This window comes from Erpetoichthys calabaricus, chromosome 6, assembly GCF_900747795.2.
Source record: "Erpetoichthys calabaricus chromosome 6, fErpCal1.3, whole genome shotgun sequence".
NCBI lineage: Eukaryota > Metazoa > Chordata > Cladistia > Polypteriformes > Polypteridae > Erpetoichthys > Erpetoichthys calabaricus.
Window position 1 is genome coordinate 9,468,388 of NC_041399.2, and position 14,167 is coordinate 9,482,554.

General features: G+C 39.1%; 1 long non-coding RNA gene across 1 annotated transcript in view; it reads right to left on the reverse strand.

The window, feature by feature from the left end:
* The window catches only part of LOC127528447 (uncharacterized), a 32,002-nt gene extending 28,100 nt beyond the window's left edge, over positions 1 to 3,902 (reverse strand). Inside the window, exon 1 of the long non-coding RNA XR_007935343.1 lies at positions 3,509 to 3,902. This is a non-coding gene — a long non-coding RNA (uncharacterized LOC127528447). The remainder of the gene's footprint in view (positions 1 to 3,508) is intronic.
* Between the last annotated feature and the right edge of the window lie 10,265 nt (positions 3,903 to 14,167).

Below are 14,167 nucleotides of genomic sequence, written 5' to 3' on the forward strand. Positions count from 1 at the left end.
TATATTAAATTTAAAGCCATACCAAAACAAGACATCTAATATTTAAACTCATAAAATGAAAATAAAACTTGCAAATATAAGCTAATTCCAGTTTTGAAGCCTGCAGCATGTTCAACAAAACCTGGAATAGACACCAAATTGCCCATGCAATGAGAAAATAATAAAAAAAAATGCTTGGAACATTCCACAGGTACGTAAGCTATTAAACAACAAGTGACACTCTCATGATCAACCTTAATAAAAGGACATCCAGTTGCCATGACTCTGTTATATGCCATTTGGTATGGGATTTGTAATTAGCTGTGCTAATGTTTGCGGTGTGCCATCTGTTGGAATGAAAAATGCAATGCAGTTTATTACTACATGCAATACAAAATACATTCCAATATATGGTGTACTGCATACGTTAACACTGAACATGTCCAACAGAGAGTAATTGCTGAACAAACTAACATCAGCGTATCCACCTTAATTAAAGGACAAGTGTCTGTATGTGTGTGTCTGTCCAGGGGCATGCCTGTTATATGCCACTTAGTTGGGGATCCTGTTTCTAATGTGCCTTCTGGAATTTAAAATTAGCAATACATTTTACTATTATATGCATTTAAAATATATTCCAATAAATGGTGCACTGCAAACATTGATGCTGAATATTTCCAATACAGAATTACTGCTGGACGGACAGAAGTCAACGTATCCACTTTAATAAAACAAGTGTCTGTGTATCTGTGTGTCTTTTCACTTTCTATGTCTTTGTTATATGCCATTTGATATATGATTCGTAAAAGCAGGGTTCATGTTTGTGATGAGCCATCTGTTGGAATGATAAATGCAGTGCATTTTATTACTACATGCATCACAAAATCTATTCCAACAGATGGTGTGCTACATGGTGTAAACTCTCAACATATCCAACAGAGAGTAACCTCTGGACGGACCACAATCAGCTTATCTACCTTAACAAAAGTTCAAGTGTTTATGTGTGTGTGTCCATATGTTTGTTTGGTTGCTAAGGTTGGAAGAATTTTTAAAAAACAGGCAAAACATAATGTTAAAAAATGATAATAAAAATACCAAATAAGGGTCTGAAAATAAGAAAACTGGTTATATACCACTTAGCATGGGATCTGTTAAAGCAGGGTTAATGTTTGTGATGTGCCATCTGTTGGAATGAAAAATGCAATGCATTTTACTACTAAATATATTCCAATAAATAGCGCACTGCAAATGTTAACACTGAGTATTTCCAATAGAGAGTTACTGCTGGACGGACAGAAGTCAGCTTATCCACATTAATATAACAAGTGTCTGTGTATCTGTTCACATTCTATGTCTCTGTTTTATGCCATTTGATATACGATTCATAAAAGCAGTGTTCATGTTTGTGATGAGCCATCTGTTGGAATGAAAAATGCAGTGCATTTTATTACTACATGTATCACAAAATCTATTCCAACAGCTGGTGTACTACATGGTGTAAATTCTAAACATGTCCAAAGGAGAGTAACTGCTGGACAGACCACAATCAGCTTATCCACCTTAACAAAAAGTTCAAGTGTCTATGCGTGTGTGTCTGTGTATCTGTCTGTCTGTCTGGTTGCTAAGGCTGGAAGAAAATTTTAAAAACAGGCAAAACATAAAGTTAAAAAATGATAATAAAAATATCAAATAAGGGTCTGAAAATACAAAAACTGGTTTAACAGTCTATTCTTGGCATGGCATGGTAGTGACTTTCTTGCACTCACTCACCCCATATGAAGGAGGTTTATAACTGTAATGACTGACATCTTTGCATGGTGAGTGAAAATAACAATAAATCAGCGCCAAGCCCTGACACAACTAGGCTAGAGTTACTAAACCAAGCCAATACGAAAGCGACCCCTGCTGCATTTTCCCAATAAAACACTTTGACTATAAGAACGGTCAGTACATCCAGGGAGTAACAAAAACTGGCAGCTTTGTCTAAAGATGAAAAGGCCACCACAAGGGAAAGGGATTGGGTGCATATTATTATACCAAACCAAATGGACAACCCCTGACACGGATATAAAACATGAGATCTACGTTGATTATATGGATTTCATCCCGTCTTAGATGGGTAGCACAGCTAATCAGGCATAAAAGGAGCTTCTTATCATTTAACAAGCAAGGATGGATCGAAACTCACTGCTTTGTGCTAAACTGCTGCACAAGCAAACAGTTGAACAGTTAAAAAATAGCATTTATCAACTTCAAAATGCAATTGCAAAGGTTTCTCTAATTACCAATTAGCAGTAAACAAGACCAATTAGGGGTGAGCTAAGGGAAGTGACCATTAGGACACTCAAAGAAATGGCTGCTGAAAATGGAGTTTAAGTTAAAAATCAGTCATATCAAGTGATCATTATTAGAAACACTAGTAATGTTTTGGCTGTATTTTAAAATCGATTTAACGATATCTTGATTAATTAAGTGATACATTTCTGTCAATAACATGAAATTTTTTGTCTGCGGTCATTGGTGTTAACTGTAGCGGTACTGTGAATATAAAAGTCAGCTCTGTCCTTAATTATGCGAGTGAGTGTCGTGCCTCCTACTTTGACCCTAACTCTGCGCGACCCTGAACTCAAGGCACTTAGTTACTTAATAAAACGAATGTAGGAATGCACATCTCGGTTATACTGTAATGTTTTAAATGGCTGCCCCAGTGAAGATGCAAGCTACTAAAGCTGATTTCTAGGAATTTAATTTGTAAATTCCCATCGCTCGACATAAAATAAACAACATACGCGCTGCAGAATTTTAACGGGATACAAATACATACAGTAGAACTGTAGGAGAAAGGCGTCCCTCCTCTTAGTGACACGGCCCAATAGCGTGCCTCCTCTCCTGATTGACAACCAGGGGCACTAATCACAGATTAGACAGGAGTACAGCGTTACCGGTCTGACTGAAATCCCATCTGTCACACACACACACACATTGAAACAGGAGAGGCCGCTCGCTTTTATCGAGCTACTAGACTTGATATTTGGGCACTGACTAGCGAATGCAGAATGAAAACAGAAATAAAAACGGCGACTTTTATCAAAGGTGCTAGTTGTTCTGATTCAGCCCGCTTAGCTGTCTGGGTCTTTATATTAAAATATTATCCCAATTCTCACGTTGGGTATGTTCGCTCTTTTCAAAATTGTACTTAATTTAATGTGAACAGCTATTTGCATATAAACACTGTTAATAATAATAATAATAATAATAATAATAATAATAATAATGTGCTATACAGCGCTACTATAGCAGTCGCTCCTGCAGCTCTTTATAAATCCAACTAGTCGATGATGTGCACAGCATACAGCCGGTGCTGATTAATGAGAAACGGTAGATAAACTCGCCAGTCTGATTCTTCATTGATCCCGCCGTGTTTAAAAAGCAACACAGAGTGCAATTTTCACTTGTCAGTCACTTAACAGAAAAGGGACAAAAGCTGCCCTCAGCCCCCAGCCCCGGGTTTACACTAGCGCCCCCTTACCTTTTCTTGTTAAAAGGGTCAAGCAATTTAGCACGTATCCAGTTGCCTGTTTCGTCACGAGAAGCTTCTCATTTTTAAACCTAATTTCTTTTTGAGTTAGTCTACCCTAGAAAAATAAACCGAGGTGGTCGTCGAGCTTCTCTGCTTCACCTCGGGGTCTCCAAGGCAGATGCGCATACCTGCTCTCAGTGATGAGCGATCGTGAGCGGAAACACTTCGGAACGTTAGCTGAAATTATATCTCGCTGTCTTTCTCAACTCGAAATGATGCACTCGCTGATGATAAGGGGCGTAATTTGAGCGGAAATTTAATTTTCTGCAATTGTTTCTTCTATTTACACGCTGAGCCTGTGCTTTAGAGCTCTCTAGTGGCGCCGCTTCAGTACTGTGCGTTCGGCTTTGCAACAAAGAAGCTTCATATGACTCCAAGAAGACAATACACAGTCCACGTGTATGAAACTTCACAAGAACTTCGCTATCTCTATCTATCTATCTATCTATCTATCTATCTATCTATCTATCTATCTATCTATCTATCTATCTATCTAACACTAAGCTCACGTGTAATAATAACTGATGAAGACTTCAGTGTTATATAGTGCCTTACACAGTGATCGCTTTAGCAACATCGAAGTAAGAAAGAAGCACAGACCAGGTGGTGTCATTACAGTCCGTTAAGTTCTTATTAATAACTTCATTATATAAATAGGACAGCACAGCTACATCTATCTATTATATAGTGCCTTTCACATCTATCTATCTATCTATCTATCTATCTATCTATCTATCTATCTATCTATCTATCTATCTATCTATCTATCTATCTAACACTAAGCTCACGTGTAATAATGACTGATGAAGACTTCAGTGTTATATAGTGCCTTACACAGTGATCGCTTTAGCAACATCGAAGTAAGAAAGAAGCACAGACCAGGTGGTGTCATTACAGTCCATTAAGTTCTTATTAATAACTTCATTATATAAATAGGACAGCACAGCTACATCTATCTATTATATAGTGCCTTTCACATCTATCTATCTATCTATCTATCTATCTATCTATCTATCTATCTATCTATCTATCTATCTATCTATCTATCTATCTATCTATCTAACACTAAGCTCACGTGTAATAATGACTGATTAAGAGTTCAGTGTTATATAGTGCCTTACACAGTGATCGCTTTAGCAACATCGAAGTAAGAAAGAAGCACAGACCAGGTGGTGTCATTACAGTCCGTTAAGTTCTTATTTATAACTTCATTATATAAATAGGACAGCACAGCTACATCTATCTATTATATAGTGCCTTTCACATCTATCTATCTATCTATCTATCTATCTATCTATCTATCTATCTATCTATCTATCTATCTATCTATCTATCTATCTATCTATCTATCTATGATATAGTGCCTTTCACATCTATCTATCTATCTATCTATCTATCTATCTATCTATCTATCTATCTATCTATCTATCTATCTATCTATCTATCTATCTATCTAACAGTAAGCTGATATTAGCTTTCAGTTTTATATAGTGCCTTTCAAAGTGATTGCTATAGCAAAATTGAGTCAAGAAAGTAGTACAGACCAGGCTTATTATTTACCATTAACTTATTACATACCATTAAGTTCTTATTTATAACTTCATTATACAGTATAAATAGGACAGCACAGCTAGATCTATCTATTATATAGTGCCTTTTGCATCTATCTATCTATCTATCTATCTATCTATCTATCTATCTATCTATCTATCTATCTATCTATCTATCTATCTATCTATCTAATAATACGCTGAAATTCAGTAACATGAAAAGATTAGGCTTCAGTTTTATATAGTGCCTTTCAAAGTAATTGCTATGGCAACATTAAGGTAAGAAAGTAGTAGAGACCACGCAGTGCTATTACAGACCACTTAGCTCTTATTAATAACATCATTATATATAGTTAGGTCAGCATGGTGGTGCGGTTGTAGGGATGCTACCCTCAATATAAGGTGGCTGTGTCTGTTATCTCTGCAGCCTGGAGACTCGACTCTGGATCTCCAGGTACCGGAAGATGACTTAATGGAGAGTCACCATTATAACCCTGCCACAACCCTTAACAACAACAACAACAACATTTATTTCTATAGCACATTTTCATACAAACAATGCATCTGAAAGTGCTTTACATGATGAAGAAAGAGAAAAAAGACAAAATAAATAAGAATTAAAATTAGGGAGCACTAATTAAAATAGAATAAGAGTAAGGTCCGATGGCCAGGGAGGTCAGAAAGAACAAAAAAAAAACTCCAGACGGCTGGAGAAAAATATAAAATCTGCAGGGATTCCAAGCCATGAGACCACCCAGCCCCTCTAGGCATTCTACCTGACATAAATGACCTCAATCAGTCATCATGATTTCAGGGTTCTCATGGAAGAACTTGATGATGACGGTCATATGGACTTCTGGTCTTTAATCCATCAATGTAAGGACATCACAGTGCTTTGATCAGGTGGTGGTGCAGGTCGCCATCACAGAAAACCGGAAAAAGAACAGAAGAGAGAGTAGGGGTTAGTACGGATTATGGAGCCACCATGAATAATAATGATAATTAAATGTAAATACAGAGCATCAGGATTAAACTAAAATGAAGTTATGAGAAAGCCACGTTAAAGTAATGTGTCTTCAGCAGTTTTTTAAAATGCTCTACCGTATTAGTCTGGCGAATTCCTATTGGCAGGCTATTCCAGATTTGAGGTGCATAACAGCAGAAGGCCGCCTCACCACTTCTTTTAAGTTTAGCTCTTGGAATTCTAAGCAAACCCTCATTTGAAGATCTGAGGTTACAATTTGGAGTGTAAGGTGAGAGACATTCTGAGATATAGGATGGAGCAGATCATTGAAGGCTTTGTAAACCATCAGCAGTATTTTAAAGTCAATTCTAAATGACACAGGTAACCAGTGTAGTGACACTCAGACTGGTATGATGTGCTCAGATTTTCTTTTCCTGCTTAGGTTTCTAGCAGCTGCATTCTGCACTCGCTGCAATTGATTGATGTCTTTTTTGGGTAGTCCTGAGAGGAGTGTGTTACAGTAATCTAGTCGACTGAAAACAAACGCGTGAACTAATTTCTCAGCGTCTTGCAATGTTAAAAGAGGTCTAACTTTTGCTATATTTCTTAAGTGAAAAAATGCTGTCCTAGTAATCTGATTAATATGTGATTTAAAATTCAGGTCAGAGTCAATAGTTAGAGTCATTATTGCCAATCACTAAAATTTCTGTTTTCTCTTAATTTAGTTTGAGAAAATTACTACTCATCCATTTGGAAACACAAGTGAGACATTGCGGTCAGTGAGAGAAGAGAGTTGAAGTCATCAGGTGCTATTGATAAATACAGTTGTGTGTCATCAGCATAGCTGTGGTAGCTCACGTTATACCCCGAGATAATCTGACCTAACGGAAGCATGTAAATCGAAAAGAGCAGCAGACCCAGGATAGAGCCTTGTGGAACACCATATAGAATATCAGGGGTCTTTGAAATATAATTACCACAACTAACAAAGAATTTTCTACCTGTTAAGTAAGATTCAAACCAATTGAAGACCCTGCCAGAGAGGCCCACACATTAACTAAGGCGATTTCTAAGAATATTGTGATCATTGGTATCAAATGCAGCACTCAGATCTCAGAGGATGAGAACAGATAAATGGCCTCTGTCTGCATTTACCCACAAGTCATTGACTACTTTAATGAGTGCAGTTTCTGTACTGTGATTTGTTCTGAAACCCGACTGAAACATATCAAGAATAGCAAGTTTATTGAGGTGGTCATTTAACTGCATAATGGCTGCTATTTCTAGGATTTTACTTAACTCTTTAAGGGCTGAATATTTTTTCCTAAAAACATAGTTTCTGAAAAGCAATGGTTTCACACAGAAATCAACATAAAACGTCTGTTGCTGCATGCTGTGGCTGTTAGTTTGCCAAGAATGTGTGGCAGGCTTGCTGCCAGGCTGTCTTCACGTGACTGGGGCAGCAGCAGTGGTCACGCTCGCAGTGCATTGCAATCTGGTTTCTAGGCCTACCTCTTACCATTGTTAAGTAGCAGTCTTCCCTTGCAAATATTGTCAGTACCACGATTAGCCAGGGACCAATCAGCTGAAGCTGGAACCTCACATTCGTTTTCAATCACTTGTATCAAAATCGAGTTCGACAAGTCATAGTCCAGTTCAGAGATAATAAGCAAAATGTCATCCAATGAGTATTTTGCTTTACGCATTCGCTTTGGTCTCTCGCCAGATGTCAGTGTCATTTTTGCCATTGTTTGCGTCTTGCTACTCACGCGAGCGCAGGAAATCTTGGTCAAACCAGTGAAGCTAACTTTCTTTCTAGCAATGAGAGTCCAACTGAAACATAACATCGTCAACTCCTCCTTTTGACAAAAGTCAACATCAGCCCAGAAAGAGTTAAGAAAGGCAGGTTAGAAATTGGTCTAAAATTTTCAAAAGCAGAGGAGTCAAGATTATTTTTCTTGAGTAAGGGTTTAACTACACCATTCTTAAGACAGTCTGGGAAGACCCCCGTATCTAATGACGAGTTTACTATGTCAAGAATACTATCAGTTAGCACTCCGGATACTTCTTTGAAAAAATTTGTTGGCATTGGGTCAAGGACTCAGGTGGAGGGTCTCAGTTGAGAAATTCCATCCATCCATCCATTATCCAACCTGCCATGTCCAAACTACAGGGTCACGGGGGTCTGCAGGAGCCAACACAGGGCGCAAGGCAGGGAATAAATCCCGGGCAGGACGCCAGCCCACTGCAGCAGTTGAGAAATTATTTTATATAAATCAGGTAAATCTAGCCTGGTGAAGGAATTTAATTTGTTTATAATGGAGTACCGGGGTTTAAGTGGATCAGTATTGGGGTGATGTACTATATTATTTCTATCCCATCCATCCATCCATTATCTAACCCGCTGAATCCGAACACAGGGTCACAGGGGTCTGCTGGAGCCAATCCCAGCCAACACAGGGCACAAGGCAGGAACCAATCCCGGGCAGGGTGCCAACCCAACGCAGGACACACACAAACACACCCACCACACCCTAGGGTCAATCCACCTAACCAGCATGTCTTTGGACTGTGGGAGGAAACCAGAGCGCCCGGAGGAAACCCATTCAGACACGGGGAGAACATGCAAACTCCACGCAGGGAGGACCCGGGAAGCGAACCCAGGTCCCCAGGTCTCCCAACTGTGAGGCAGCAGCGCTACCCACTGTGCCACCATATTATTTCTAATATCATTAATTTTCTGATTAAAAAATACAGCAAAAGCCTCACAAGTTTCACTGGAAGCATTTTGGAGGCATTTCATTGAGTGACCTGGTTTAGCAGACGATCACCTACTTGGAGCTCCAGAGTTGAGGCTCCAGGCTGCAAAGGTGTATAGCTGAGGTGGCAGAGGTTCATGTCCTGTGTTTGTAAGGACTCCCTGTGTTCATGTGGGTTTCTTCTTCCAGTCTAAAGGCATGCAGGTTAAGTGGGTTGGTAAAGCTAAATTAGCACCTGCTCTGTGTGTGTGTGTGCTCACACTGCAAAGGACTGGTGCCCTGTCTAGGGACTGTTCCTGCCGTGCGCCCAACGCTTACTGGGATGGGCTCCAGCTTCCCTTCTCTGGATAATGCATGTTTGGAAAACGAATGGATATACAGTAAGTAGTTATTAATATTTGAGCAGAGAGCAGCCTTTAGGCATTGAACTTTTCAATTTGCTGCCTTCAGCCAGGAACTGACATTGACACTAAACATGTCACCGAGCTGTCGTTGTTCGGTACATTCCTGAATTCAGACATTAGTTCTGTCCCCCCAGCTCTCTCTGATTATTCTGCATAATGCCTGCAGCCTTCAAAGCCCCCCCCCCCCCCACTCCCGCCCCCCACAACTCCCCATCCACCCCCATCCGCCCTCAAGGAATTTCTGGAAGAGAATCAGAGATTGAAGCCTATAGGATTACCAGGGCTATACATGTGTCCTAACGATGACATGAGTGTCCCCTACCAGAGCTCATGACAATATAGCACAGAGCGTCAAGCTACAGTAATGATGCAGATTTTATTTAATATCATTCTTTGATTACTTCATTTAAAACGGAAATGTGTATACCATACTGCATATTCAGAGCAAACGTCTTTGTTTGTTTTCTTCAAAGCATCTGGAATCTTACACAGTGTAAGAATTACAAACTCCGTGTGTCAATTTAGAGGAGAATATTGGAGCTGGAATATCAAAAGGGTCTTACAGAGCTAGGAACATACCTCCAGACAACCAAACAGGCTGGCACTTTAATAGCGTGACACAGCACGCGCGCACACCCATACACTCGCGCGCGCACACACATACGATACGGTGCAGTACACTCCAGTATGCTGCTTAAATTGGGAATGACATACACAACGTGAAACAAAACACGGACACCGAGGCTTTTCAAAAATAACTCAAGATAGCAATAGGATTTATGTGTTAACAGACATCTGCGGTGGGTTGGCACCCTGCCCGGGATTGGTTCCCTGCCTTGTGCCCTGTGTTGGCTGGGATTGGCTCCAGCAGACCCCCATGACCCTGTGTTCGGATTCAGCGGGTTGGAAAATGGATGGATGGATGTTAACAAACATATCTGAAAAGTATCCTTCCTCTCTTTCTCATGGGTCGGGGTTGATTTGAATTTAGTTCTGTTAAGTTTTGACTTGATTGTATGGAATGTTACATGTTTTTAATAAATTCAATAAAAAAGAGAAAAGTATCTATAACAGATGGAGCCAAAAGGCATTGTACTCACTGCATACTCTGTGCATCCTTACCTTTATGTACAACTCATACTGCATGTGATATTCATATGATAGGCATATTTGGAAAGGCACTATATCATATAAATAGATGTGAAAGGCACAATGTTGTAGCCAGAGAGATCTGAAAGGCACTATACTCAGTGTATAGTGTATGCAGGCAAATCATTGTATTGTATACTGTATGTGATATTCACAAGAGAGGTAGATTTCAAAAGGCACTCTGTCATAAATTGATGTGAAAGGTACTTTGTCAAATAGTTTGATGTAAAAGACACTACATACTGTACAATGTATTAAGAGATTGAAAACTTACTACAGTATATTATAGACAGATGATTCTGAAAGACACTCTACTCAGTGCATTCTGTATTCATGCTCATCTTTGCATGCAAATCATACTGTATGTGATACCCATATGATAAGTACATTCAGAATGTGCTATATTATAGCCAGTTGTTAAAGCCACAAAATGGCATTGATGGTAAGATGTGAAAGGCACCAAACACAACGTGTTGATAGTTGGAGTTGAAAGGCACTATAATAAAGACAGATGGGTCTAAAAGACACTGTACTGTGTACTCAGCGTACATCTTAACCTTTGCATATAAATCGGAATATAGGCGGAGTGGTGGCTCTGAGGCTAAGGATCTGCGCTGGTATCTTGAAGGTTGCCGGTTCGAATCCCCGTCAGTGCCAAAAGAGATCCTACTCTGCTGGGCCCTTGAGCAAGGCCCTTAACCTATAATTGCTCCAGGGGGCGCTGTACAATGGCTGACCCTGCGCTCTGACCCCAAGGGGTATGCGAAAAAACTAACAAACACTGTTGTAAGTTGCTCTGGATAAGAGCGTCTGCTAAATAATGTAAATGTAAATCATGCTGCATGTAATAATCATATGACACTAACTTTAGTGTTTAACTAACACTAAACTTTGAAAGACACTATATCACAAGGAGATGTGAAAGACATTAAATAAAATGAAACAATGGGAAGTTTCAAAGAGGAGTTGTATTATAAATAGATGTATCTTAAAGGCACTATATTCAATATTTACTGTAAGATGCTTACCTTTGCGTGCTTGGTTTGTGGGTGTCTTTGTGTGAGTGCCCTGCAGTGGGCTGGCGCCCTGCCCGGGGTTTGTTTCCTGCCTTGTGCCCTGTGTTGGCTGGGATTGGCTCCAGCAGACCCCCGTGACCCTGTAGTTAGGATATAGCGGGTTGGATAATGGATGGACTGCGGTGGGTTGGCACCCTGCCCGGGATTGGTTCTTGCCTTGTGCCCTGTGTTGGCTGGGATTGGCTCCAGCAGAACCCCATGACCCTGTAGTTAGGATATAGCGGGTTGGATAATGGATGGATGGATGGATGGATACTTACCTTTGTATACAAATCATTCTATATGTCATTTTCATAAGACAGGTAGATTTCAAAAGGCATTCTACCATAGATAGAGGTGAAAGGTATATCAAATAGTTCATTTGTGAAAGGCGCTATACACAATGTATTAAATTATATAATAATAATAATAATAATGATAATAATAATAATAATTATTATTATTATTATTATTATTAATTATTATTATTATTATTAAATATATTATTTGAAAGTCAGTATATTATAGAAAGGTAGATCTGAATTTATATGAATATATATGATAGGAAGATTTGAAAGACACTATATCATAGAGAGATAGCTATGAAAGGCACTATACACAATGGACTAACAGGTATATTTGAAAGGTGCTATATTATACAGGTGGTGTTTATACTCAGTGTACATTGTATGTGGGAATATCTTTGCACACAAATCATACTGAATGTGATATTCATATTACAAGGAAACAAAAACTGCTAATATCAAAATCAGCAGGTTTCATATGGTTAGTCAGACAGATAGACGTGATAGATGTGAAAGGCACTATATAAAAGGGATTATTTTAAATATAGATAGATAGATAGATAGATAGATAGATAGATAGATAGATAGATAGATAGATAGATAGATAGATTTTTAAAGGCACTATATAACACATAGTATGCTGTATAATATAAAAAGACAAGTGTATTTCTAAAATACAATGTACAGTATATTAATTATATGCATACTTATTCTTGTGTATTTCATTTTGTTATTATTTATATGTATTTAGAACTTTGTTTTCATACTGTTTGCTTGTCCAGTGGAAAATGCGGTATGGAGAGGTAAAATTGCTTAATTGAACTTCAGAGACAGACAGATATTCTCGTGTCACGCTACCCTTTAATGAACTTCCACAAGCTAATAAAGCCGTTTTATAGATCAAATAAACGTTATATTTTTACACGAATTCTACAATTGCGTACGTCTATTTTAAACGTTCCAATAGACTATTAGCCAATATATTATTTCTGGGTAGTTTCAAATGCTGCGGTGGGCTGGCTCCCTGCCCGGGGATTTGTTCCTGCCTTGCGCCCTGTGTTGGCTGGGATTGGCTCCAGCAGACCCTCGTGACCCTGTAGTTAGGATATAGCGGGTTGGATAATGGATGGATGGATGGATAGTTTCAAATGTTATTAACATTTTCCAGAACGTGCATCAGCTGTCAGCACTGACACAAAATGGTCAAATTCTGATTGCCACAATCGGAGCTTCGCCTTTATAAAATAGATTTCAAGCGGAGACGAATATGGAAAGTGATTAGTTCAGGTGACAGGTAAAGGTGTTAAAATCAATCAATCAATCAATCAATAAAAAATCTCGCAATCGAGGGATGATTCAGCAATAAAGAAACGATACAACGTAGGAGGACCCCTCCAGAAGTCAGTGTCCAGAGCTCTGTCACTGCATATCGGTGACGTGTTTAGTTTCAGGGTCAATTCCTAGCTGAAGGCTGTAAATCGAAAGGTTCAACGCCTAAAATGACTGCTGTGTGCTCTTGTATTAATAACTCTTTATATCCATCCGTTTTCAAAACCCGCCTCATTCTGAGTAGGGATTCAGGGAAACTGCAATCAGCAAGGCAGGGATAATCCATGGAAAGGACTCCAGTACATACTGGGGTGAACACACACACACACATACATACACACGCGTGGCAATTTGGCATCACCAATAGACCTATTCTGCATTTCTTTACACTGTGGAAGGAAACCCCCGCGAACAAGTGAAGAACATTCCAACCTGGGATGTGAAATCCAGCCACCTTGTTGCGAAGGTAGCAGCGCCATCACTGCACCATCGTGCCGTCTCTATTATAATAAGGAAATTAATAAGCACTGATTGTTCAGTGATGACACTTCAAACCAGCGATCACCGTGAAAAACGCTATACAAAGCTGAAGTGCAATCGGAAGATAGTGAACGTCAGGATAGATAGATAGATAGATAGATAGATAGATAGATAGATAGATAGATAGATAGATAGTAGTAGTACTACTACTACTACTACTAATAATAATAATTCATCCATCCATTCATTATCCAACCCATCCATCCATCCATTTTCCAACCCGCTATATCCTAACTACAGGGTCACGGGGGTCTGCTGGAGCCAATCCCAGCTAACACAGGGCGCAAGGCAGGAAGCAAACCCCGGGCAGGGCGCCAACCCACTGCAGTACTACTACTAATAATAATCAATAACATATTTTATTTATATAGCGCCTTTCCCATGCTCAAGGTGCTTCATAGAGTCTCAAAAAGAACAAAAGGGTAAATGTAACATTGAAAACAAATATTTTCTACATGGAACACTGAAACAGATCGATATAGGAAACACAAAGCATTAAATAGAATAAAGGACAATAAACCAGAGTAAAATACTAAATTCAATACTAGAAAGA